The sequence below is a fragment of the Limulus polyphemus genome, unplaced genomic scaffold (assembly GCF_000517525.1).
Source record: "Limulus polyphemus unplaced genomic scaffold, Limulus_polyphemus-2.1.2 Scaffold8, whole genome shotgun sequence".
Classification (NCBI taxonomy): domain Eukaryota; kingdom Metazoa; phylum Arthropoda; class Merostomata; order Xiphosura; family Limulidae; genus Limulus; species Limulus polyphemus.
The window spans coordinates 1,883,347-1,910,752 of record NW_013665618.1 but is presented as its reverse complement, the minus strand read 5'-3'; the positions used below and the strand labels follow the sequence as shown (position 1 = coordinate 1,910,752).

The following is a 27,406-nucleotide window of genomic DNA, read 5'->3' as shown; positions in this document are numbered from 1 at the left end:
AAATTTTGGTCTCTTCCTTTATTACTAGTAGACAACTAATTTAAACTTAGTACAGCAGATCATTAGTTCTTCGTCACTTGTATTTGTATATCGAGTTGCTGATATATCTTGTTTTCCCAAATGATTACTTGTAATATTATAGCATACTTGCATGGCTGAAGGCAATGCGGTCCTGCTTATGGATTTTATATAATATGTATTCAATACTTATATTCATTTTTACAATATTTTTACTGGGATGTGTTCATATATACATGTATGTGTGTATATTATACATATATATATATATATATATATATATAACATACGTTGAATTAGACGATGTATAATATATATGTGTATCATATTACATTAATCGATTATTAATCTAATAACAAATTTAGCTTTATATGTTAAATTTGATACAAAGCTAGGTCTATGGAATGCAAAATTACAGTTATTTTTTAAGGCAATCAAAAAAGTCAATATGTTCGTTTACTTTTCGGTATTAGCTTCGAAACGTTTGCTGTGTTGAATATGTTCGTTTATTTTTCGATGTGCATTACAAAACTTTGATGATTTAAACAGGTTTGTTAATTTTGACTTGCGCTTTCAAACTTGCTGTGTTGAACGTCTTCGTTTATTTTCGAAGTGCTCTCTGAAATGTTTGCAGTGTTGAACATATTCGTTTACTTTTGACATTCACTTAGAAACTTTGCTATGTTGTATAATATTTTCACGTCAAATAGTTCAGCTACATGGTTCTCGCGAGTCTAGACGATTCATCAAGCAATAGCTTTAAAAATTAGGAGAAAATTACATACCTAAGTGTAGACTGTGCCACACCTGAGTTTACTCTGTTGATAGGCTCTACGCTACAATTAGAACTCTACAGGTGAAAGTGAAGAGCTCTAAAGCTAACTGGAGTATGAAAAATTAAGTTTAAGCTAACAAAGTTCACACAATTACGAGAAACCACGAAAAACTGTTAAAATATAATAAGAAATAATCTAACAGATATGATACAAATGTGTGGGTAAAATAACAGTATAATACCAGTTTGTCGGTTATAACTGAAAAATTTTAATTATAAACAAGAGTAGTTGCTTTTAATTGCATGAAGTGAATATTAAAATGTTCTCACCCAATTTGGATAAATTATATATATATACATATATATATAATTAAAAAAAAATTTTGTTTAGAATTACTAATTTATAATGCTAAAATCAGGGGTTCGATTCCACTCGGTGGACATAGCAGATAGTCCGATGTGACTTCGCTATAAGAAAACACACACACATTATAACACAGTCGGCGCAAATTTATAACCATTTTTCTTCTTCATTAGTTTATTATTTCTCCACAATATGTATTCGCTAATATACACATTACTCACTCATTACCAACCATTCACCTACAGAAACATCCTGTAAAAAACAAAAGGTATTGTGAAAGATCCGATTTTCATATTGTTTCCTTCTTATTTCATTGTAAAATAAGTGAGCCTCATAACTTTCACCTCAAAAGCTTCTTGAAGAAGCTACGTTAAGAAACAACTCTATAGGTCTATATAACTTCTTTACAAAGATTTTTACTGTTTGTGCAGTGAGAAAGTTTCGAATCCACAAGATTACCTGATAAAAACCTACAGCCTACTTGAAATTCCTCCAGCTTGCTTTCAACTTGAATGAATGCATCTTTAATCTAGATGACACAAATGCTTTTATATCTCAAACACACACACACACGTACGTAATATAGATTATCTTCAGCGACATCTATAGATCAACAGATCCATCTTTATTTTAGAGCGCACTATAGGTAATTTATGTTTGTTTCTTATTATTGTTTTTTTGACGTAAACTCTCACAGAATTACTGAAACCATTGGAAATGTTCCTAATAATTTATAGGTTCCTTGAACTCCTAATAAAAAGCAAACAAACCACAAACAATGTGGTTAATTGGCAGTTCGTGAGAACTTCCCCCTTATGAAATGCTCTGATTCGCCATTTTATTAAAACACACATTTATTGAATATTCCATTTACCTGCATACGCAGAGTGGCCCGATTATGTGATGCATCAAACAATTTATTGAGACATATAAATGCAGAGGTGTAATAAAGTCATAGCCTGCAAGGGAAGTGTAATAATGTCAGGGTCTGCAAGAGAGGTGTAATAATGTCATGGTCTGCAAGGGAAGTGTAATAATGTCATGGTCTGCAAGGGAAGTGTAATAATGTCAGGGTCTGTAAGAGAGGTGTAATAATGTCAGGGTCTGTAAGAGAGGTGTAATAATGTCATGGTCTGCAAGAGACGTGTATTAATGTCATGGTCTGCAAGAGAGGTGTAATAATGTCAGGGTCTGCAAGGGAAGTGTAACAATGCCAGGGTCTGCAAGAGAGGTGTAACAATGTCAGGGTCTGTAAGAGAGTTGTAATAGTGTCAGGGTCTGTAAGAGAGTTGTAATAGTGTCATGGTCTTCAAGAGAGGTGTAATAATGGCATGGTCTGCAAGAGAGGTGTAATAATGGCATGGTCTGCAAGAGAGGTGTAATAATGGCATGGTCTGCAAGAGAGGTGTAATAATGGCATGATCTGCAAGAGAGGTGTAATAATGGCATGATCTGCAAGAGAGGTGTAATAATGTCATGGTCTGCAAGAGAATGACTAGAAGCAATGATCTCTAATTACGAACGGGTGTATGATAGCAGATGCCCTTTTATGAGAAGCAACGTGCACTTTTGTTGTAAGCTTATAAAAAATCATCATAGTGCACAATCAGTGGTAATAGAAAAGGAATGAGGAAAAATCTGTGGTCAACAATCGCTGATGACTGTTTCAGGGAAAAGACTGTGTCCTAGCTGACCAAAACATTCAACTGTGATAACGACCCGACCTTCTCCAGCTGTCCCAAGTAAGCGACATTAAAATAGTGCCATATACTAGTCAAAACCAAACACATTTATTTCAGAAGGAACCACAGTTCCAATGGTTGTAAGAGACTTAAGTGTGAACAATGAATGATCATAAGATGTAATGTGGTCTGCCGAGTCACTTTTAACCTCTTTCTGCCAAGACAGTAGAATAAAATACGAATGAAACAAATAAGATGGCAACACAGTAAATTATGGAAGAAATCGCATTCTCTGATGACTATAAAGTAAAATATGGAGGAAACCACATGAGGCATATGACCCTTGTTCCGACAATGCGAAATGCTGAAAATGGTGCAGTAGTGTGGGGAATGTTCTTGTGAGTGTGGATGGGTCTTCTTAGTTCGTTTAGAGATCCAAATAACAACCTAGATTATACCTGGATACTGTTGTTGATTACATCCACCCACAATGCTGCATTTCCATTCTATTGGACAAAAGCTTTTCCATAATGATAATGCAGAAACTCACCGGGCTCTTATTGACCAAAACTGGTTCGGAAAAATGACATTAACTTCAGTAATCTTTACTAGTCAGCAAATCATCCGATCTCATTTCAGTTAAGCATCTTTGGAATAAACCTGAACGTTGCATTTGCCAGCGTTATTCTCTTCCGACACCTTTGAGCCACATACAGACCTTGAAGAAAGCACCTTCCAGCATCTAGCGAAGCCGATGCCACGTCGAGACATTGCTGTTATTATAATAGAAGGTTGAACAATCTGATATTAAATGGAGATCCTAATAAAATTGACACTTAGTGTAACAATAATACTCTATACGGATTAACACTGTTAAAACAAAATTATCAAACATATAATTTCCAAAGCGGTTGCTGTGAGGGCCATGTCCATGACTTTTATCCTATGGCTGATTTAACTTAATTTCTGACATGGGGTGACTTATCCAGTTGGGTTGTGTTTTGAATTTCGCTCAAAGCTACACGAAGGCTATCTGCGCTAGCTGGGCAGAGCACAGATAGCCCATTATGTAGACTTTGTGCTTAATTTCAAACAAACAAACCTCCCTAATTTAGCAGTGATAGACAAAAGGGAAGGTAGTTAGTCAACAACACCCACCGCCAACTCTTGGGCTACTCTTTTACAAACTCTTTTGTCAGTGGAACGCCCTAACCACCAGGCCATGTCAGGCCTTTTAATTGATCCGCTAGACTCACTAAAGGGAAGACAGCTAGTCAGCAGCACCCACTGTCAACTTTTTGGTCTACTCTTGTACGACCGAATACTGGGATTCGGCAGTCACTATTATAGCGCAACCACGACCTCCAAAATGCGAAACGCGTTTTTCTGACAATGGCATGTGAATTATGAACCTTCAGATTCACAATCCGGGCACGCTAATTGGCCACACCTTGCCCCAATGTAATTAATATTTGTATTTTTTTTATCTTTATAATAAGTCAAATTAATTTTTCATTAATAAATTGTTGGCAAAATCAATATACTTTTGTTGGTTGTTAAGTGTAACGCTACACAACAGGCTATCTGTCCTATGCCCACCATTGGTAATAAAACCACTGGGAGGCACCAACATTTTAACGACAGAAGTAATGAAACTGCAAGAAAAAAGAGAAAGAAAAAAGAAGAAAATAAAACAACACGAGTTCATGTCGAATATGTAGTTTGAAAAACTGTTACGAATGTTCCCGCTAAAAATATTCAAGAACGATAGATGAAAACCTGCCTTTGTTTCTTATCAAATCATTTGTTTTCAGATGATCCATCATCCAAGAGCTTCGTTGCCATTCCACAAAAAGATAAATAATTAAAAAATGTAATATTCGTTTGCCAGCAGGGAAACTGTTAAGAAATATAAAACGTTTGTAATTTTTCTGCTTCACTTCTATTTTTCTTGTTGTTATTGTTGAACATTAGATCTGAATGATGGCCACGGTAATCACTTCATAATAATTTTCAAATCGCTCTACACAGCACACAATCGATGAATGGGGTCGTTCCGTCTCTCATACATCGAATGATAAATTTGGTTGATTTACAAGGTAGTTCAGAGAGTAGCAACGTTATATAACCATTGTCCAGGCTTGTAATATTCTTATTCTGTTATAACATAAATCACAAGATGCCACTTCATGTCTTCGTCTAACATATTTTTGGAATAGTGTTTTCTCTCAGTATACTATATAGTATACGAGCCTGGTTGTATATACCGATAAAAGAAATACCCTCGTTTATATAATAACAAAAGTTAAACAAACAAATAAAATGTACACCAAGTCATGCATATAACATTTAGTGACGGGTTATATCCTATGTTGACTGAACGATAATGGAGAGTGCATATATAATAAAATGATTAAGAATTTAAGTCGAACCGCCATGAGCATACACTCCAGGAGTTATTGGGTTAATTATTTCGTTAGTTACAGTTGCTGTCATTGTTCCTACAGAAATCTAAAGACTGAAATACATATTGCTAAGAAAAAGGTAGCTTTAATTTAACGGACTGACGAATAGATCTTTTGGAAGAAATTACTTGGATTAACTTTGTGTCTATTTAGAATATTAAGCCTAATGTATATATAAGTTTCGTGTTTAAAAACAGAACAATGCACTTCACCTAACTTAGTCTGTTTATGATAATATTTATCTCAGAACAACGTTTACGGGATTTGAAGAGCTTACAGACAAGTAATTTCGACTCTTCATGTGATCATAAATTTCAGTTTCTCACACAAACGAGACATGATGTTTCCTGGGGAGCGCATTAAAAAAAATCCTATGGAATATGCCATTCCTTCAGAATCTATAATTGTCTAAAAATATACGGTCTAGTGTGATTTTTATCACTAATATTAGGCTTGTTGGCTTCACTGTTACCATATTTCGGCGTTTAAAACTCCAATCAATACAGTTTCGTTTATGTTCAATAAGCAGAAACGCCACCCTACGAATGCCTGTTTGAGTTAGCAACTACTAATCGTAGCATTCATACCTCATTAAAAAAAAAAACAAATTAGAAAAAGTGAACATTTTCTAAAAAAAAAATTTTATGCTGTTGTTTTCTGGGAAGTACTTACTGCACGGCAAAAGTGTTCCTTAGTTTTACTCAACTCATTGCATCAAAATGATTCAAATACAGAGCTCATAAATTTTATTGATATAAACTGTAATTTTTTTATATATTAAAAGTGGTACCGTTTATTAAAAAAAATATTGTTTTTTCTTCAGAACTCCAGTTTTTAATAATACGTTTAAAAATTACACCAATAATCAAACCCTCACGTACAGTCGTAATAAAAGTTGTGTTCTTGTTGTGAGGAGAGTACTTTTATTTCAAATTGTGTTCTATTATAAAGAAATAGTTGTTGCACAGCTCACAGTGATTGTTTTTTTTTATTTTCCGAAACTTGAATACCTAAATTATGAGATTTTTACGGATCTTTGTTTGTGGTGCCATTCATTAGATGGCGAAGGAGTTTTGGTTACATAGATAGATATACAGACACACGCTACGTCCATTAAAGTAAGGGCATTAGTCACTGACAGACAAAAAATGATTTTCTTTCAAAACGGATTTAGGCATTGCGTTCAACAAGTGCACTGAGTTTTCTATGGACTTCTATTGATTTTTGAGACCCGATGAAGAGCTCAGCTTGGAGCTCTTAAACGCAGTCTTAAAATCAAGAAAAACAGTAGAAGTCCATAGAAAACTCGGTCCAAAGAGAATTTAGAATGCTATTTTTACACGCTTCTACTTTGAATTCCGTAATTAAATAAGTAAGATTGGTGCAGAAAACGAAACAATGTGATTTTTATGATTATTTTTAGGTGTAAATTATTTTATTGTTCCATAAATTGTTGGTGTTTTAACCCTCAACAACAGTGTTTCATCTTCACATATAAATCAACATTTTACACCACGTGTCAATGGCATGTCAAGAAAAGTTTGCCGAAGAGTATAACATGAGAGAGGTTTAATATGGTGCCAAGCCAATAAAAGTTTGTCGGTTTTAATAGGGTACCAAGCCAGTAAAAGTCTGTCGGTTTTAATATGGTGCAAAGCCGTAAACGTTTGTCGGTTTTAATATGGTGCCAAGCCAGTAAAAGTTTGTCGGTTTTAATATGGTGCCAAGCCAGTAAAAGTCTGTCGGTTTTAATATGGTACCTTCGCAGCGATAAACAAAGGACTCTTTTTACTCAATACCAAACTCCAACATCTTAACATGAAAATATAATATGGTAAGCGAGTGAATCCTGGATAAAGCCAATAAAATACTGATTAATAAGGATGGATATGTTGATCGACTCACGTATTTTTCCATGAAATAGATATCACGTGCAATATATTAGGTAACGGAAATTCGCAAAAGCGTAGTCAGACTGCTAAAGCCGATTTTTCACTGGGTGAACGGTGGTGACACGGTACACAACAAGTCGGTTTTTTCACTGAACGGTGGTGACACAGCAAGGTTTATTTGATAATGAACAGCTAAAATTGTTTATCTGTTAAATATATTACACATACTAGTGTCGTTATATTTCTTTGGTTATCACTCTTTTCAACTTTGAGAAAAAATGGGTGTTTCTAAAACATGGTTCAGTGATCAAATTCGTGCCTCACAAAACAATCTACTAGAGGCGACTTTGTCACCAACGTCATTTCTACTTACCTACACCGGAGTACCGATTAAAACGTCTTCCTATTATTTCGTTGTATATCATGTCAATGTAATCATGCCTGAGAATTGTTGTGCTGTTGGCTGTTTTATTCAGATAATTACGATTAAGCTTTCAAAACTTCAATTATTCAAATTTCTAAGAATTCCAGAATGGTGAAGAGCTTGGACAAATATAGTTAAAAGAGATAAATAGGCTCCAACTAAATGAGCATCTATTTGCAGCAAACACCTCGTAACAGGTGTACATAATATATTAGTAGTGTCTTGTTACGTCCGTCTTAAAACTTAAGTTATGAAAAGTAGAAGCCGTAAATAGTTTGTACTAAACTTTCAGGTGGAAAGCAACTCATTTTTTATCCTGTAAAATGATAAAAACAAGCAAATATGTTGCTAATTTGATTTTTGACCTTTTCGTCCAGAGCCAACGTACACTAGATGAGCGACGCTGAACTAGAGGAGTGTGAGAAGACAGACTATAATTTTATATTAAACAGCATGTGTTCATAAATCGATTTTCTGTTATTCTACGATACTTATATTGTAGAATATTCGAAAGTTAAAGTTACTATAAACTAGCAAATGCTCAAGCACAAAGACATGCTATTATTATTATTAACACTATCTGTTCATACTATTTTTTGGTTTTGTTTAGAAGTTCGCGCAAATCTACAAGAGGGCTATCGGCGCTAGCCTTCCCTAATTTAATAGTGACAGACTAGAGGGAAGGCAGCTAGCCATCACCACCCACTGCCAATTTTTGGGCTACTCTTTTACCAACAAACAGTGGCTTCACATTATAACGCCCCCACAGCTGAAAGGGCGAGCATATTTGGTGGGACGGGGATTTGAACCCGCGACTTGCAGATAGCGAATCGAGTGCCCTAATCACCTGGCCATAGTATTGCATTGACAGACACTGAAAATATGGTAAGTGCCTCCAATGAATGATAATTTTTATAGTGTCTCTGGTATAAACACCTTAATTTTTGACATGCGTAAGTGTCACCATAATCGATGTTAAGCCACTTGGACAAACCTTCTTGACACTTACAAACACTATATGTGTCACGTAAAACTTGAGGATGAGCTTTTAAGCACCATTAACTTTTCCTGATATCTTTGTAAATCTACTGTATCTAAATGATCAAGTTGTTGAGGTATAATTCTTGATCCTATTGAAATTGAAGCGAATGCAACCATACTGTATTGAGGTTATTTTTTTTTACACATGCATATAACCACTCATTTATAAACACGAATTTCGCCTATTGTAGCCCGTGGTTCGCAGATTCCCTTCAAGTGGTTTGTGAAAAGGTTGTATGATTATGGAAAGCAGGAGAAAGCATAACGTATACTGTGGTCCTCCAAAATAAAAACAAAAAATCAGGTGGTCCACGAACAAAACAGTTTCAGAACCATTTTATTATCGTAGATAGAAAGTATTTAGTAGTTTATCGAAGAATTTCCTTAGAGACTATGAAAAAATCATTTTACCCAAGTCTCTAAAAAATTTTGTATGCACAAAAGGCAACGCACACGATTAATTTCCAGCTTTGAACCAATTTATTGTTTTATGTCGTTTCTCTAACACACTACAGAAAACTTGTTGATGAATATAAGAAGCCTTCAGTGGCTCAGAGGTGTGATGAAGGCTTTAACACTACAAACCGGGTTTCGATACCCGTGGTGAGTACAGCATAGACAGCCCATTGTGTAGCTATGGGCTTAACTACAGACAAACAAAAAGATTATAAGGATATCATCATCCTAATATAGAAGATTCATAAACATGAGCAATGAATGTAGAAAAGAATTCGATCAAAAATACATGAACTCTACAACGTCAACTTCAGTGTTATGTGGTTTATTAATTAGTGTGCTCGGCTGCAAACGAAAGATCGAAGGTTTGAGCCCACGATTTACTTTTCAGCAGTGGAAGAACTATAAAAGTATCCGTTAATCCCGCTACAAAAGAATAGTAGCCATGTATAAGGTGAGTGCTGCCAATTGCCCTTCCTATGATCAGACATTTTAAATTAAGAATGTCCACGCCTGAATCTTGGGGGTCTCTGAACTGGCGGGTTAGTTCACGTGTCGCATAAAATGCCATTCACGTTGAATATACCAAATACTAGCAATACTTTTGATACTCAAGTGTAGAGATATAGGACTGGGAATGACCCAGTCTAGTAGTTAATGTTCCTGGACTGTTGCAGCAGAAACGTGCTCCGCACTTTGGGGTCATGGGTGCACTACAATAGTGAGTCAAACAGTGATGGTCAAATATCACTGTTCGGTAAAGTAAGAGCAGCCGAAGAGTTGGCGGTGAGTGCTGTTGACTAACTGTCTTCCCATTGTGTAGCCTTACACAAGAATCGCAAACAAAATATATAAGTAATTAACAGTCATATATACAATGAATAAATACATATCTATACATTCAATGTTTTGCTCTTTATAGTTAAAGGTTTTATTATTTTAACTTCAAGTATTGCGTTAGAAGTATATTGGTTTGTACAACTGTAACAACTTTATACTACAGAAGTGGGAAGAAGGGTTTTGTATTTCATCAGGGATGAGCTTGTAAGAAACTGATATGTCCAGCGAGCTTATTTCATATTCTTTTATAATTTCACAATAAATATTATGTATTAGGTAAATTTCAAGAAGTTAACAATAAGTTTCAAATAATTATAATACATCTCTTGCTTTCTGGTTCAATCTTACCTGTCAATCTACATATGGTATAGATTTTCGGTGAACTCCACATTTAAGACGACTAACTCTACTCAATTACGAATACTATATGTTTCTGACTTCACAGTTCTTACGAATGATATAAGTGTTGAAAGTATCTGTTACACATTCTTTATTACCATTACAAATTTCCAATATCAGGCCAGAACTCTGGAAAATGTTTGCTATATGCTAGTATAGAGATTTATAAGCCAATTATCTTTTTTATACAATTTGAGGATATACTTTACCGTATATCATCGTAATATTGTTTTCTCTCTATTATTGCTTTATATAACAATGTTTCAATTATATAACTTACGCCACATTCTTCTCGGTGGCATCACAAGGTTCTGAAATATCCTGGAACAAGATCTTCCTGTAGACTTCTCTACTCTCAATCTCTTTTTCCACAATCGCATGTGAGCATGAACAATGATTCCCTTTCCTTTTTTTTACTCCACAGATCTCTTCTATGTTTGCCGTGTAATCATCTAACATCAAAGAATATTTTCCGGCAGTAAACAATGAGTATTTTTAAGCGAATACAATCCATTGTTGTTTAGTTGCCATTACTTGAGACTTTTTCTGCATGCCTCTTTCTCGGCAAGAATGTCATAACACCTTTGAAGTCGATTTTTTCTAGCTCGTTCCTACTTCATAGACAGAATCTATAGTCCTTTTAGTTTTTCTTGACCTGTCGAACTTCTTAGCCAATTCTTTATAACTTTCAGATTTGAAATTGATCGTTCTGCGTTTGTATCTGTCATTGTGACGGTTAAACAAGAGCGAATCCTCAATAGTGGCGGCACTTGAAATTCTTTTATGCACGATTAGAGTAAATTAATCTACGAGGCCTTTTTTCTTATTCTTTTTATTAGCTATATTTTTGTGCGCCAGCAATACCAAGCGTGGGAGCGCGAGCATACCCGATTTATTTATTACTCATCAGGATCTCTTTTACACAGGATTAGAGTAAATTAATCTATGAGGCCCTGAGAGTGACCAAATACATCAATCGAAAGAGTTTGACCTTATGAGTCCAAAACTGTAATCAGATCTCAAATAAGTCAATAGATGACGGAGCTATAAGCTAAAAGTTTGTACTTGAAAACTCAGAGCCATTCTATGAGCCGTTATGCTGCGGCTAAAAAAAAATCATGCAAACTGTACAAGCGTCTGAGAAACTCGATGATAAGGAACTAACTAATCTCAACAATCAGCAAGTAGACAAGATTTCAGCGGTGGATATTCAGGTGATATCTTTCCATAGAGATTTCATTTGAAAAAGTTAACTTGAAGGTATAAAAAAAACACAACAACAAAGCTGAACATAAACTCTAAGATAAGTGGGAAAAAACGTATTATCAATCGCAGCAACGAATTCAGTAAAAGAGGCAATCTTGACAATTGAAAATGAGAATCAAAAACAACTCTTTAAAAATATAAAAACGTGTGTTAAGACTGGTTGTAAAGTTTTTAGAATAGCTGCATATTACGTTAGACTAATTGTTTTCTTTTTATTGTGTTTAGCTATGTTATAATGATCAGGTCAGATATCATATCATTTTATTAATTTTTATTTATTGTTTTGCATCTTAATAAGTATTGGTTTTTGTTTTTACCATGAGAAAGTTGACGCATCCAAACCGACACGCCTATTACAAAACACCTGACATTAACTGTCACACTTAAGTTATGTAGTGGGGAAGCGTATAGGGTTTCTTTGGTAAAATGCATTGTTAGAGAAATATACATCAACGACTATGGTTTAAAACAGTAACTAGTTTTTATGGGTCTCTTAACCAAGGTTTAGTTAATTTTAACTGGTGTTATTTATTAAACTTGTATTATAAAGATTAATTTACATTGTTAGTTTAAAATTTGTACTTAGGGCTACCTAAATCTCCTAAGCAAACTGAACCTCCTAAGATATTATTGGATTTACGGCTGAAAATATCGTTAACAATGAAGGCACCCAAAAAACGAAAAAAATTTATTCTAACTTTTAATTATTTACAAGTAGATATGTAGAAAAACTATACGTAATTAGCTATACTGGATAGTGTTTAGTTTCGCTCTACGTACACAGCTTACACCGATCAAAAGTTATTATAAACAATATAACCCAAATAACCAAACAATTACATGTCTGTGAGTAGAACAAATAAAAGTAAGCTGTTTGATTAACACGCTGTTAAAGTGAAAATACTGAAAAAGCCAGAAGATACAAGTAAAGAACCTTACTGACATTAACCAGTATGGAGTAAGCGTTTACATTAGTTGGTAAGAGCTCTCATTTCTTGTGTTCTATTTGAAGAGATTTCAGATCTCGAGAGGTGCTGATTGCGATACCATTACTGTAGCAATTACCATACTTCTCGGTTTCAGAGAGATCCGAGAAAAATTAAACACTAGGAATATCTTATACTTTAAAAGGTACAGCTTAAATGCCGAAAGGTGGGGAAGCACTAGAAAAACCAATACTTTTAACATTTGTGATAAAAATCACATAATTCGCACATTTTAATTTTCTACATTCCTCCTACTTTAGCAATTTCGGATACACAACTTTGATCTGAAATGAATAAATTAAGAAGAATGTGAAAAAAACTACAGTTTATGTGTTTCTGTCATAAGTGTTTTGGTACCCTATTACTATTACAGAACAGTCGACCCAAAGATAGTTTGGCATGTTCGGTAATATTAAACAAATTTCTCCAAACAAATGTATGAATCATTTCGTAGTAATCTTTGTAAAACAAAATGCTTACCTGGGAGGTACGACCGGATCACAACAAAAAGAAAACACATTGGCTGTAACTTGCTGTAATAGCGTCACTTTTCAGTCTTTGCTTCTAAGATATCAACAGGTAATATCTGTTGTAAAAAACGAGTTGATATGCATGACTTGAAACAGTGAAATTTATTATACTTCATTTACAACTACAAGATTCACTGAATAAATAGTAAGAACTGTTAGTTCATTTACAACTACAACATTCACTGAATAAATAGTAAGAACTGTTAGTTCATTTACAACTACAACATTCACTGAATAAATATTAAGAACTGTTAGTTCATTTACAACTACAACATTCACTGAATAAATAGTAAGAACTATTAGTTCATTTACAACTACAACATTCACTGAATAAACAGTAAGAACTGTTAGTTCATTTACAACTACAACATTCACTGAATAAACAGTAAGAACTGTTAGTTCATTTACAACTACAACATTCACTGAATAAACAGTAAGAACTGTTAGTTCATTTACAACTACAACATTCACTGAATAAACAGTAAGAACTGTTAGTTCATTTACAACTGCAACATTCACTGAATAAATAGTAAGAACTGTTAGTTCATTTACAACTGCAACATTCACTGAATAAATAGTAAGAACTGTTAGTTCATTTACAACTACAACATTCACTTAATAAACAGTAAGAACTGTTAGTTCATTTACAACTACAACATTCACTTAATAAACAGTAAGAACTGTTAGTTCATTTACAACTACAACATTCACTGAATAAATAGTAAGAACTGTTAGTTCATTTACAACTACAACATTCACTGAATAAATAGTAAGAACTGTTAGTTCATTTACAACTACAACATTCACTGAATAAACAGTAAGAACTGTTAGTTCATTTACAACTGCAACATTCACTGAATAAATAGTAAGAACTGTTAGCTCATTTACAATTATAAGATTCACTGAATAAACAGTAAAAACTGTTAGTTCATTTACAACTGCAACATTCACTTAATAAATAGTAAGAACTTTTAGTTAATTTACAAGCACTTTCGAATTATTGTTTACTCTTCCACCACGAGAACGTTTATTATTATTATGCCACAGAAATAAAGTGTTAGTTTGTACTAACTAAATACGTTTTGAATCAATTGCCTTTGGATTATCGTTGTAAACTACATTCAATGACTTAGACTACTGAGACAGGCATTCTAGTGTCTTTCAAGAATGAAGAAAGAAATGTATTGATTATTTCATAATATCTTATCATGGGTGAATTGAGATAGAGAGCTTTACATGAGAAAAAGTATCGAATGACACATATTACATCTTACAAATCATCGAGTTTGTTAGCGTGAATGACAGCTATAAGTCTACATGTGGTGCGTGGCACGTGCTATTCCAGGGGTGGAACTGTAATAAACTTTTTGTTTTCTCTCTCATGGAAAATCACATGCAAAAAGCTGAGTGAAATCGACAGGATGAAAATAACGCGATGGCATACGATTTCTACTTAATGAAGACGTTTAAACCAGTTTGTAAATAAAGTCCGATGTTTGTAGAATCAAAGTGGATACTCCAAAATTATTAGGTATATTACTATTCATAATAAATGAAATATTACAAGGCAAAGCTTTCTCGATATTTATCGTACGTATCGCTGTTTTATACATGCATATAACGTGCACATTTTCGGTTTAACATATTACATTACGAATCATATGCGTTATCACACATTTTACATTTTATATTCCCGCCAAATGTTTTATCTCACATTCTGAGTGAATATACTTAAAATCAAACTAATAAACACCGGGTTAAAGGAGAGTAGTACTAGGTAGTTTAACGGGGCACCGTAAGTATGGTTAGGTTGAGTGGCGTGAGCAGATTGGACGTTACCCAAATAACTGGGCCACAACACTGTAAGGCAGGTAGATTAGTGCTATAAACCATACACACACACACACACATTTTCCCCCTTTTAAAACTTCACGTTCTGAGTAAATTTTTGTTCTTTTAACAGAAATAATAAATTATTTTCTCATAAACTGGCTGATATCAAAATCCACAGCAGCCCCTCTTCCTGTTTCTTTGCCAATACAACAGCCAAACCGTTTATAAAGAAGAAAAAAAAAGCCGTAAAGTTGACTCTTTCCTATTGAGTAATTCATTCTATTATGACGGTGGAAAAATCACTTACAGCATTATTGCTAGGGGGAAACCATAACAGTTATTTACACTTTCAACTGTAAAGCAAGAGCTAAAAAATAAAATAAATCTGGGAAAAAGAAAACATATAAAGGGAAATAAATGCCATCCAATTCTATTTTCCTGAATAACATAACTAAAACAAAAGCTGTAATCATTATTCTAAATTTGAAAATACAATAAATTTCATCATCACAGCACAACCAGTTGTAGAGAAAACACATTTACTTGCGATAACCTGTACAAACGTCAAATGGATAGTGTTTGTTTAATCCAGAAAACAGGTAAGCAGCTAAAATATAACTGAAATATGTACAGCTACCATAACATTATAGATTAGACTATTTTCAATTTTCAGAAGACTGTAAGTAGTGAACTCAAGATAATCCGATCTTTCAACACGTTCTTCAGAAAACAAGCACCGGTTATACACTAAATAAAATATTTTCCTCAGTTAACAAATACTAGAATTAGTGTAATCTATTCTTGACGTCAGCCTCACAGTTCACAATGAATGAAAAAAAATAGCAATTCAATAGTTCTCCGAAATCAGATAGTTTCACCGAGCCATGTTAATAAAACTATAAACATATACTGTTTTGATCCGAAATCAGATAGTGTCACCGAGCCATGTTAATAAAACTATAATCATATATCGTTTTGATCCGAAATCAGATAGTGTCACCGAGCCATGTTAATAAAACTATAATCATATATCGTTTTGATATTTGGTTTTAAACTCCACTGAATTTTATTAGTAGCTTTTCTTAATTATTTTAGTTAGTACCAGGACAGACATATTATTTCCAATATTAGTACGTATAAACATTGTTATGGCTTAAAAAACTGATGTCTGTCGATCCACAGAAAGCAATATATTCTGTATATATATATATATATATATAACGTACATTATTATACATCTTCTTGCCTACAGCTATCCCTTGGTACAAGATAACGAAGTTGGCCTAAGCGATATTTGTTGTTCATAAATATGTCCTTGTTCTTTGGAGGCTAGGTCTTATCAACAAAGCGCATGCTTATGAAAAACATATAAACAGAACCACATACAAAAGTGCGCTTGGCACCTGTGATCTGCTCATAGATATAATTAGCTTATACAAACTATTAAGCAATAAGTTGATTCCTTTTCATTCTCATATCTTTAATGTTCAAAGAGAGAAGACCTAAGAACCAGTATCTTACCAGACAATCTTTGTAAAAAGGAAATTCTTGATTCTAAAGAGAATTCAAGGATTGTTCAGAGTAAGCACTGCTTTATGTTAAAACACTTAAAAGATACTTATTAGAAAATGTAATACACGAATCCTGAAATTTACAAGCCAACGGACATATCTCAAAAATGCAAACAAAATCTTGTTCTTAGAAATCTATTAGGTGATATCTGAGAGATGGTATTCAACATGCAGTACCTTGGACGAAGAAAATATCCACTCGCTAAGTAGAACTGTATGCTCGAATTACCTATTGGTCAATTTCTACTTCTTTCGAAATACTCTGAATTTTAAAAAGTGGTTTTCCACCCTTAAAAATACTAGTAGGTATGTAAGTTACTTAAAACACAATATAACAAATAATGTTGAGATCTTAAAGCTGTTGTATGATTGAATATTTATTTAAAAGTTCACATTTAACCAAAGTAGGTGAGGGCTAAATTTATTTTAGCCATAGTAGGTGAGAGTTCTTCGAAGTAAAACTCAGTACCCAACATTCTACCTTTTAAAAAATTTATAGTGGTAACGAATTTTATATATAAAGGTTTTGACTTCTTAAGTGTGGTTGCAATTGAAACAAAAAAGCAATTATCCTCTTCCCCTCCAAAAATCGCCTGCGAAATAAAGTTTTAGTCGTTGAAAGATGATTTTGGACTCCCAGTAATACTTTTTATAACATAACATAATGTTTAGGGACAACAACCTCGGCTGTCCCATCTTCTAAACTAAAACTAGAAAAAAAAATAAAACCTTAAAGCCAGCCCTTATCATTTATATAGTTATCAAGCTTTCTATGAAAATCACTTAAATTTACTGCCTCCACAACGTCTGAAGGCAAACCATTCCAAAGGCCAACCACCCTTTTTGAAAAATAAAACTATCTTAGCTGAAGATACCTTGCCAAAATGTATATTTGTGTCCCCTAGTCCTACTATTCTCGCTGTTAAGTATGAAAAAAGATGATGCATCAACATTATCAATTCCCTTTAGTCTTAAACACCCCAATCAGATCTCCTCTAACTCTTCTTTTTTCAAGATAAAACAATCAAAATACAAAAAGTTTAACATAACTGACTAAAACCACTATTTTTCAAATATACGTTTATCATAGGAAACTGTAAAATAAACTATTAGTTTTATTCGAAAAATATACTTTCTAAATTAAATGAATTGAGACGCTTCATTATCATTATATTAACTCCAGTCACTGCCTTATCATTCTGGTGAAGTTGGTGTCGAGATTTCGTCATAGTGAAAGCAAGAAACGGTAGAAGAATGTTAATGAAATCAGATCGTGTTTATCAACCTAAGCAGTGGCGGAGAAGCATTTAAAGTTGCACACATTGCAGACAGCACTGTGGTTTCTTCCCTTCGTATGTATGTATACAGAACTTGCTTGAGTTTGTGGCCATAGAAATGTATAACGTTCTGGCATTGCATTCTGTGTAATTACACCTAAACAATGGTATTTTACAAACAATTATCCAGGTTACCCGTTCTACGCATGGGGAGCATTTAATATTACAAATTAAGCAATTAAATGTTATACTTATTACTTACAATCGCATAATTCCACCAGCTCGCTGATTATTTGTTCCCTCTATCACAATTCGCACCACATCTACTGCAACAAACTAGATTTTGCGCTTTATCAACACTCGTTCAAGCATTAGGCGGGCAAGTGTCCGTCCAGGCCTGAATTTTGCTACGCGAATGAACCTACGTAAGGACCGGTTATTTTTGAAAATTCTGCTTGTGTTTTAAGAAAAAATAAATGCAGTATATATAACGAGAAAAACACAAATAAAATATTGTACTCTACACTTTGAGCAGTCGTAAAGATCACACTATATTTTCCTACTGTATCTCTATGAGACATATTCATTGCAAAAAGTTACTAATGCTGAAACTTCGTATACAAATAGCATGATCAACTAAATACTCTCATGAAGGCAAGCATGTTTACTACTTAAATACAATTATTATTTCACAAATGACGGGTTTCATACTGCATTTTACTTGTTCGTTATCAGACGAGTTTTTCTTCTCTATAGCAACTCTCTGTGAATAAAATATTTAGCTCGATTTAAAGTAATTTATATATATATATATATACTATGTTGCTGATAAAACTCCTAAAACACGGCTTCTAAATTACTATAAATTTAAACTTGATTATCATTATTTATTCATTTAGCCTTCTTCACTCCCCCCTCCTCAAAAACATAAAAACAAATACACTAGCATTTCTTTTTTAAAAACTGCAATGTTATTTAAGCGCAATTGACTGTGTCAGCTGTGTATACTATAGGTGTAGAACCCCGAATTTTAGCGTTATAAGCCTCAAGTTTACTGCTAAGCCACACGTGTGGGAAGTGTAAAGAGCATAAATATTTATTTAAGATCAGTTCGTCTATTCTGAGCTGAATTATCTCAATTCTTACAGTGTGTGCGTGTGTTACAGTATCAAATGTATTGGAAAATTTGATTAGGTTAATGACAATTAACTGAATATATTCTTCAAACAAAATCTAACTGTGTGTTCTCTTTGTATGTACGGAGTTATGTAAAATTCAATTGAAGTTAACGTCCCTAAAACCCAGACATAGAATATAGAGATGTACAAAATTAAAAACAAAAACCAACAACAACACGAAATACAGCCTTGTTTGTTGTTAAGCGCAAAGCTGCACGATTAACTAGCTTTGTGTTGTTCCCACTGCAAGAATCGAACCCGAATTTGAGTGTTATAAGCCCTCAGTCTTACCTCTTAGCCACCGGGGGGAGGGGGGGCGAAATATGGAAATAAACCATAGATCAGGACATTTTCCGAACGTGAAACAAACACATCTCAAGTAAAAAAAAGTGCATGTTTTATGCTTACACTTTTATCCAAGCTAAGTCCATGATAAATTCAAATATGCAACAAAATTTTACTTAAACAACCAGAGGCAACAAAAAATCTAGTGGAAGATATCAGTTAATTTTTTCCTCTATAATTAACTATGAATGAATCAGTTGCAAATAGAGGGGCATTGCTACTTAATGTTGGAGTCTATAGCACTGCAAGAAAGAAAGACATCTTATGAGACACATGGGCTAAAGGTCAGATCAGACTTCTAGGGTTCAGATATAGCAATATCTAATTTCGAACTATTGGCCACAGGAGGAAACCAGTCAGCAACACCCGTTGACACAACGGCTTTGAGCCGAATAACTGAGTTGACTGTCACTTTTATAATGCACAACAGCAGAAAACGAAAAGTGTGTTCAGCGATATCACGACCACGACTTCAGCCTTGGACCCTTCGATCCATCCAAAACCTGCACGCTGACCACTAAGCTACATTATGTTCAAAATGAAGGCGGAATATTGCACAAATTATATGTTATATTATTAACATAAAATATGTGACACATAGATGGTTGAGCACAATATATTATAAATAAGCAAATTAACAAGTGATTTGACAACCACAACCGATATTAAGTCACAGTGGAACATTATTCATGAGAACCACTACATTTTGATATTCTTTGGAGTCTAGATAGTGTGATATCATCAAAAATTGATCGCTTTTGAGAAGGATATATAACAGCCCTTTCCGATGCAAAGTTTATTCTCAGATCATAGAAATATTTTAAGTTTGGGGATTTATAATTTCCAAGATGGAGATATCCCTTATACTTAAATACACTTGAAAACAAAGGAATATGGGTCAGATTGGGGCACCAGAACAATCCATAAAGGAACATGCCACAAATCGTACCCCAGCCATGATAAGAAAAATGCAATATCTTGTAACAGGTAATAATCCTCAAACCTTTAGGTCAGTGGCAAAATGACGCCCACATACCCCAGGCTGCAGTACGCAACATAATCTAAAAGGATATCTGTCTGGATAAGCGACAGAAGTCACGTATACACAAGTTGCTTTCACTACATACTCGTTTAACCACAGCATAGTTCAAGCAGCTAGAGAATGAAAGGGGTATTCATGCTATTCCGTGTGAAAACATACCAGTCAACTTGTCGGACGTGGTATCTATGGATTTCTTTGCGATTGAGCTATTGAAAAGGGTGACTGTAAACCATCGTCTTCGTACTAGATTGATTACAAATAATTGTTTGTAGTTTGGACTATCTGTGTTCTGCCTGCCACGGTGAAGCTTGAAAATCGTCTTAATATAACGTACTCAACTTCTGTGTATAGATACGATGAAGTATATAAATATATATTTATATATAAACCTCGCCTTCGTTGTTCTCCATTGATAAATACAGACAAGGTACAATTATAGGAACATTTTGAAATGAAGCAATATACTTCCTGTTTTGTGTATTGTTTCATTTCAAAACATTCTTGTAATTGTCATTAACCGGCAGGCTTGTTTCTGGCTTGAAAAAGAGCGTTTGCACGAAACGTCGCCAAGTTAATAAATTATTACCATAGTTTTTAAAGGTGATTTTTTCCCTCTACAAATCTAATTCATTAGATCTATCTGTATTCAAAAACCTTTCTAGTAACTTCATGAAAAACAAATATTGACCTCCGGTAAATATATGAACGTAAAATGACTGGGTATCTTTTCTAAACTGAAATACCTACAAATCAGAAAGAAACAATTTGAAATAACTATAACAACTTGTTTGTTCCTTTTCAAGTTGTACAATTAAAAAGGCAAGCTTTTAACAGTTGTGTAAACACACTGGAAAAGACTAATGTAATTTAATCCCAGCTTAACTGGTATACGACATTTTCACCTCATTTTGGTCACTATTACATAGTATAGAACGTTTCAGTTTGTTGCTCCCCATTTACAAAACTATTTTGGTTGATGATACACGCAATAGGTCAAAAGGTCACACATATTTTACTGACCAATCCTGTACCATTCTGATATTTCAAAAAGCAACTTCCGACTGACCATTTTCTAGAGCCATAAGGTTAAAAATCAACGAATCATAAGGCAAGCATGATTTTAAAAGTCAGCAGCAATCATGTCCCACCATTGCATGGAGTCACCTTTAATATGTTACAATATTCTTTAGCGATATTTAAAGTACAGCACTCAGTCATGTATGATTTACACAGTTTATCTAGACCAAAAATCACAGAAAGACCGTTATGTTACGATTAAATCGAAAAGAAAAAAGAGAAAAAGCTTATACCACAAAAAATAGGAAGTGATAAATAGTCGTTTTAACGTTCACATTGTTACGGGCCGGGACGCCCTTTATCTTGTGATTTTAAACTTTGAAAGTTTATTTATTTAAACACATTTAATAGATGACCTTGTAAAATAGGTAAATATTGGTCTAACAAATACAGATATAATAATAATACAATTAAGTGAAGTACGGAAATTATTTAAAAGCTCAATATACGTACCCAATATTTAAAACATAAAACATCGACCGACTGACCCAAATTTTTCAGGAAAAATTCGAGAAACAAGATGGAAAAATGCATAAAATAGAGTGCATAGACTTCCAGCGTTTATATGTAGGAAATATAGGTAGGAAGATAACGACTTTGATGTAAAGGAACATAATAAATGAAAATAATGAAACATGAACATCCGAGTGAAAAACAACACAAAATAAATCTAAAAATTGTAAAAAGTGTTTGGAAGCATTAAGAATCAATTAAATAAAACCTAACACAAACACATCAGGAGCATCGTTAATTTTGTAATGAAATATTTACAGTTAAAAAAAAAAAAACAGATCGAGCTAGCACAATATGAAATAAGATAATTTAATTAGATGTATATGTAATTTAAATGTGTTTACACTTTGAATGTAGTACATGATCACATTTCTCTGTTATAGAAGAACTGTGGTACCCAAATAAATGTAAAGTTCCCACCAAAAGCTGTTTCGAGAACTTGCCATAAGTTTTTCTTTCATTTGTATAGGTCTTTTTTATTTATTTTGAAAAATAATGTCAAAATAGAAAAGCTAACTAATCTTTCCTTATAAAATTGAAAACATATAATCGTACGTTTATACATTTTTATGAATATTATTCCAGCATTAAAAAAAAAAAACTGCTATTTTTCAGATTTTTTAGGAACCACAATGTACATCCTCTAAGAAACACTGGATTGATGGATACCTTAATTAATAAGAATATCTCAAGCGATGGCCACCTTTAATTTTTTTAGAAGCTAAGAAATGTACAATTTATTTATTGCAATTACACAGTTATTTCATTAGGAATAAATAAAATGTCAGTATATATGCATATTTAAATATTGCCAAACAGTGAAATAGAGGGAGATACATACGTCAAACTGTTCGACTGGTATATACGCTTAACATATGATCAGAAGAGCTATTGAAGTATAATGTATAAAGTTTCTAATCCAGACTGTTTGCAAACACCTCAATTTTAAGGCATGTAAAGATACCCTCATTTGAATATATACATTGATTCACGATTTTATGAATGTAAGAAATAAAGTGAGCCAGAATTTTGCAGCAAAGGTGTATTCTAAACTGTTCTTCTATCATCTGACTTTGACATAAATGAAGTTGTAATATGGCGAAAGAATGTTGGTATGTTGTATATTTTCTGTTTCTGAATTAGATTTAATAGATAAAAACAGATTACTGGAATCCAAACCAATCAAAATGTTTGTTCGAAGTATCAATTATAAGTTATGTCTCGCAACGGAAACTGCTGGTTCCATTGTTTGAAGTGAATTTGGAGCGATGCTTTCCAAGTTATATTACATACATGATGAATCTTAACAACATGCAAGTAAAACGTTTATCGTTCTCACTGTTACTCGGCGGTGAGCTAAAAGGCTCTCATAACACTAAAATTTGGGACTCGATCTCTGCAGTTGGCACTTCGCAGACAGCCCATTATGCAGCCCATATTGCGGTTAAATAAAAGCAATAAAGTGTTTTTGTATTTTGAAATCTGCCTAATCGAGTAGGTAGTTTTTTAAAAATCAAACAAAAAATATACAATCTATAATTACGGTAACTTTTTTACAGACCTTTCGAAATGAATAAATCGCATCTTTACGTTAAAAAAAATGTTTCTGAATACCCAAATGTCTAATGCATGGTCTTATCGGGCCAAATTGGAAATGATCCAACCAATTTCGAACACAATGTACACAAAATACGTCTAGCATGGCCTGATGGTAAGAGCGCCAGACTTGCAATCTACGAGTTGCGAATTCGAGTACCTTTAAGCCGTAGGGGGCGTTATAATATGATGGTAACTTCCACTTTTCACTGGTAAAGAGTAACCCAAAACTAGCATAAAATATGTTTTAACTAGAGGAAAGGTACCTAGCAAAGCGTTTTTTTCTTCAAATATGGCCTAGCGTGGCCTTGTTGTTAGCTGCCCGTACCGTGAATACGAAGATTCATGGCTTGCGTACTGTTACTACAACACTCACTCCGTATCTCTACTCTTGGCTGTGTTAAAAAGTGACGTGAAATCCTATTATTTAATGAGGCAAGAATTGATTGCGGGTGGTGTTGAATAGTTGTCTTCTCTCCAGTCCATCGTTTCAGAATTAGGGAAGGCTGGCGAAGATATTCCTCGCGTAGATGGCGTGCTTTGGGCTTTCCCCTGGGACCAACGCTCACTAACATTTTCCTCTGCCACAACAAACAGAACTGGATTGACAAATGTCCTTTAAACAAAATTCTACTTTTAACTCTTGAATTTAAGTATGAAAACAATGTTTACAATATCAGATGTGCGTGTAAAAAAATGTAAACATCTCAGCATGCTAAGGATGACAAGTTTTCAATATGCTCAGAAGGTAAAGATGCACTGATCTAATGTTTTAAGTTAAGGATTCATTATTATTATATCTTATAACACCATAGTTCTCCAATGTGTGCATAAAGTTTGTTTAATGTAATCAAATCCTGGGATAAAATTCACAGATGTTTCTTCACCAAGTCGAAGAATAAGGAATTCGACAATAATTAGTTTTTCTTTACTTTTTATTAACATTTTCCAGCAACTAGACATCCAAAGATATTAGTCTGAGCCATCAGATAGGTTAACTAACAAGGCACTGATAAAGGTATGTCCTAAGGTTTAATCGCGCTTTGTTAGATCAGTGTTCCAGGTCCCACGCTACCCTTGGATCTGCTTCCTCCTCCTCCCTTGTTGATCGTGCTTAGACTAACGGCCACGATTACTGATTACGCACTATTTCCCTCTACTGTACATAGACGTTGGTTTCGAAGACCACTTTTACTCAAATCAAATGTCCATTGGAGATGTATCTGGGGACTTGACTGGTGTATAGTCGAATGAGATTGCTATATTTCCATTTATTTTTGGTTTTGTTTGGTCATCTTTTCCTGATTTTGCCGTGTGGATGGAAGCTCGTGAGCCTTCTTCATATATTATTATTTTATTAACCGTACCAGGAGATATGCCTAACTTCAAAGCAATTGGCTCTTGAGTTATAAAGCTTTTTTCGAAAACGTAGCCTTCACTTTGTGAATTAAAGAGTTGGCCCGGCTTGGCTTGGGGCGTGTTACTGTCTCAAATTATCTGCTTTGTGAATTTTTCTGCTCCCATGACAATGAAGGATTCCATCTTTTTCTTTTTGGGAATCTTGCTTTACGATTGTTCTTACTGGGAAAGAACTACAACAAACTTTTACAAACAAAAGCTTACCAGCTTACCTTAGGGACACTGCATTGCCAAATGGCCAGAAGTAAACAAGAAGGATAGGCGCTAAAAAGGTTGTCTATGACGTCACAGTTTACATCTGCCATAATATGCCATTGTGGCGATAAACATATTCCCTGTGACGTCACGGTTCACATCTACCGCAACACGCCACTGTATAAGTATATTCTACTCGTTCTCGCAAAGAACGATTAAATCTCTCTAATGGTGCTTGAAGTTCTTGTAAGCCAGTGTTTAAAATGACTAAAGTATTACAACATGATAGTGTTAATTATGCTTTTGGTTTGACTAATAATCAAATGAAATAAAATACACTAAAAATCAGCAAGCTGTAGACCATACTTCTCTCGGGGCTTTAAACTGGTCGGTAAACCCTTATGATATACAAATACGACTACTCTGAAATGTCCTGTTATGTATTATGTACAGTCATTATATTCGTTTAGGTGTGCGTATCAAGGGATATACATAATATTTTCAAATCTTATACATTTTTGTATCATCACCGATCACATTATAATTATTCATTGAGACCAAAAAGGCATTTTATAGTCTGTATAAAATTCAACTCTAAGTTAAAAGATGGGCGAATTTCATTGTCTTTTAGGATGAAACCTCATGAATAAGTGTTCTTATCTGAATAGATTAGTTCAGCCAAAAAATGTGCTGACACGAAAACAGGTTCCATTTTTTCCCAGTTTGGAAGAGTGCTTTCATCTAGCAGCCATTAATCAGTTTGCACTATATCTAGTACGATAAAACAAATGGTTCACTATATCTAGTACGATAAAACAAATGGTTCACTATATCTAGTACGATAAAACAAATGGTTCAGCACGCACAGTTAATATGATTTATGATGATTTATTGATTTCTAAGGAGGTAGTAATAAGTACAAGCTATAGTTAATATGAATGGCCAGGGAATACGCTCTTTTTAATTTTCCGTTTTTGCCTAATCTGTCGTATTCTAAAACACATAGTCTTATAATCAAATATTCATGTTCACACGGGTGCATGGAAAATAAAAGTAAGACGAGTGCCACAATAAGTATGAAACTTTGCAGACAAACAGTGAGCGGGAAACGTAATTTTTATTTGTCATTTATTCAAGAGAAAAGTATAAATAACACAACAGATATGAACAACAGCGAGCACATGGCAACAAGAAGAAATTATTCTTTTTTATAAGCTATACTTTACCTCATAACTATCTATACGATTCTTCAGCTAGTTTATGTTCAATCTGAGATAAGGCAAAGCATTTAGTGAACAAAAAACAACAAAAAAACAACACAAAACATGCACAGCATATGATCATAACAATATGAGGAGCATTGAATACATTGTTGGTTCATTTGTTGTGAAACAATAATTTTGTTTTGCGGTAAACAGTACAGTCAAGTTTTCTTCTGAGAATAGGCGGTTGACTATTTTGACGCAATATTCAGTTTACTCTATTTGTCCCTAAGCAAAAGTTATTTGCATGGCTCAAGTTATTTCACTCTAGGAAACAGGTAGTAATTTGATTCCTTTTTCTAAGCAATAGTTGGCTATCGGTATTTATATGACCATAAATACAGCTTTAAGATTCTCCTTTTATATAATAGTGAACACAATCAATACATATCTTTCTTGTCTGTTTGTTTGTTGTTGTTAAGTACAAAGCTATACAATGGACTATCTGTGTAGTACCCACCACGGGTATGGAAACCCGATTCTTAAGTGTTATAAGCCTTCAGACGTAACGCTGAGCCACTGGGGGGAGGGGAGGCAACCCTATGGAGCCGGGAATGGTGTGTACTTTGTTTTGCACCTTAGCTCTTCCTATATATATTCGACCATGTATTTTATTGTTTACTCATCATGATTTTACAATACAGCAGGTAGAACGTCCTATTCACGAACCGATAAACACATGATGGTTTACATCAATGCCTCCACAAACTAAAATTGTGTTTATTCTCTCTGGAGCTGGCAGCCAAACTTTACTGTGCTACTACTGTAGACGAAAGCATATAATAATATTAATGCATTAACTTATATGTATTGTTTTACCGCATGTGTGAATAAGGGCTTATGGACTAAAGTGATATGCATTTTTTGTTTGAATAGTTTTGGTTTGAGGTTAAGAGATATACATTTTTAAATATTCGTTTGTACGTGCTAGACTCCCAAGGTTGAAAACCTAAAGAAACT

General features: G+C 34.0%; 1 protein-coding gene across 4 annotated transcripts in view; it reads right to left on the bottom strand.

Moving 5' to 3' along the window:
* LOC106478037 (leucine-rich repeat-containing protein 24-like) overlaps positions 1-27,406 on the bottom strand; it is a 241,954-nt gene that overhangs the window by 78,972 nt on the left and 135,576 nt on the right. For 3 of the 4 annotated variants that reach the window (XM_013938549.2, XM_022381618.1, XM_022381604.1), the window contains exon 2: positions 13,089-13,194. The exons of the other annotated variant lie outside the window; for it this stretch is intronic. The gene's annotated coding sequence lies outside the window, so the exon portion shown is untranslated. The remainder of the gene's footprint in view (positions 1-13,088; positions 13,195-27,406) is intronic. 4 annotated transcript variants of the gene reach the window in all.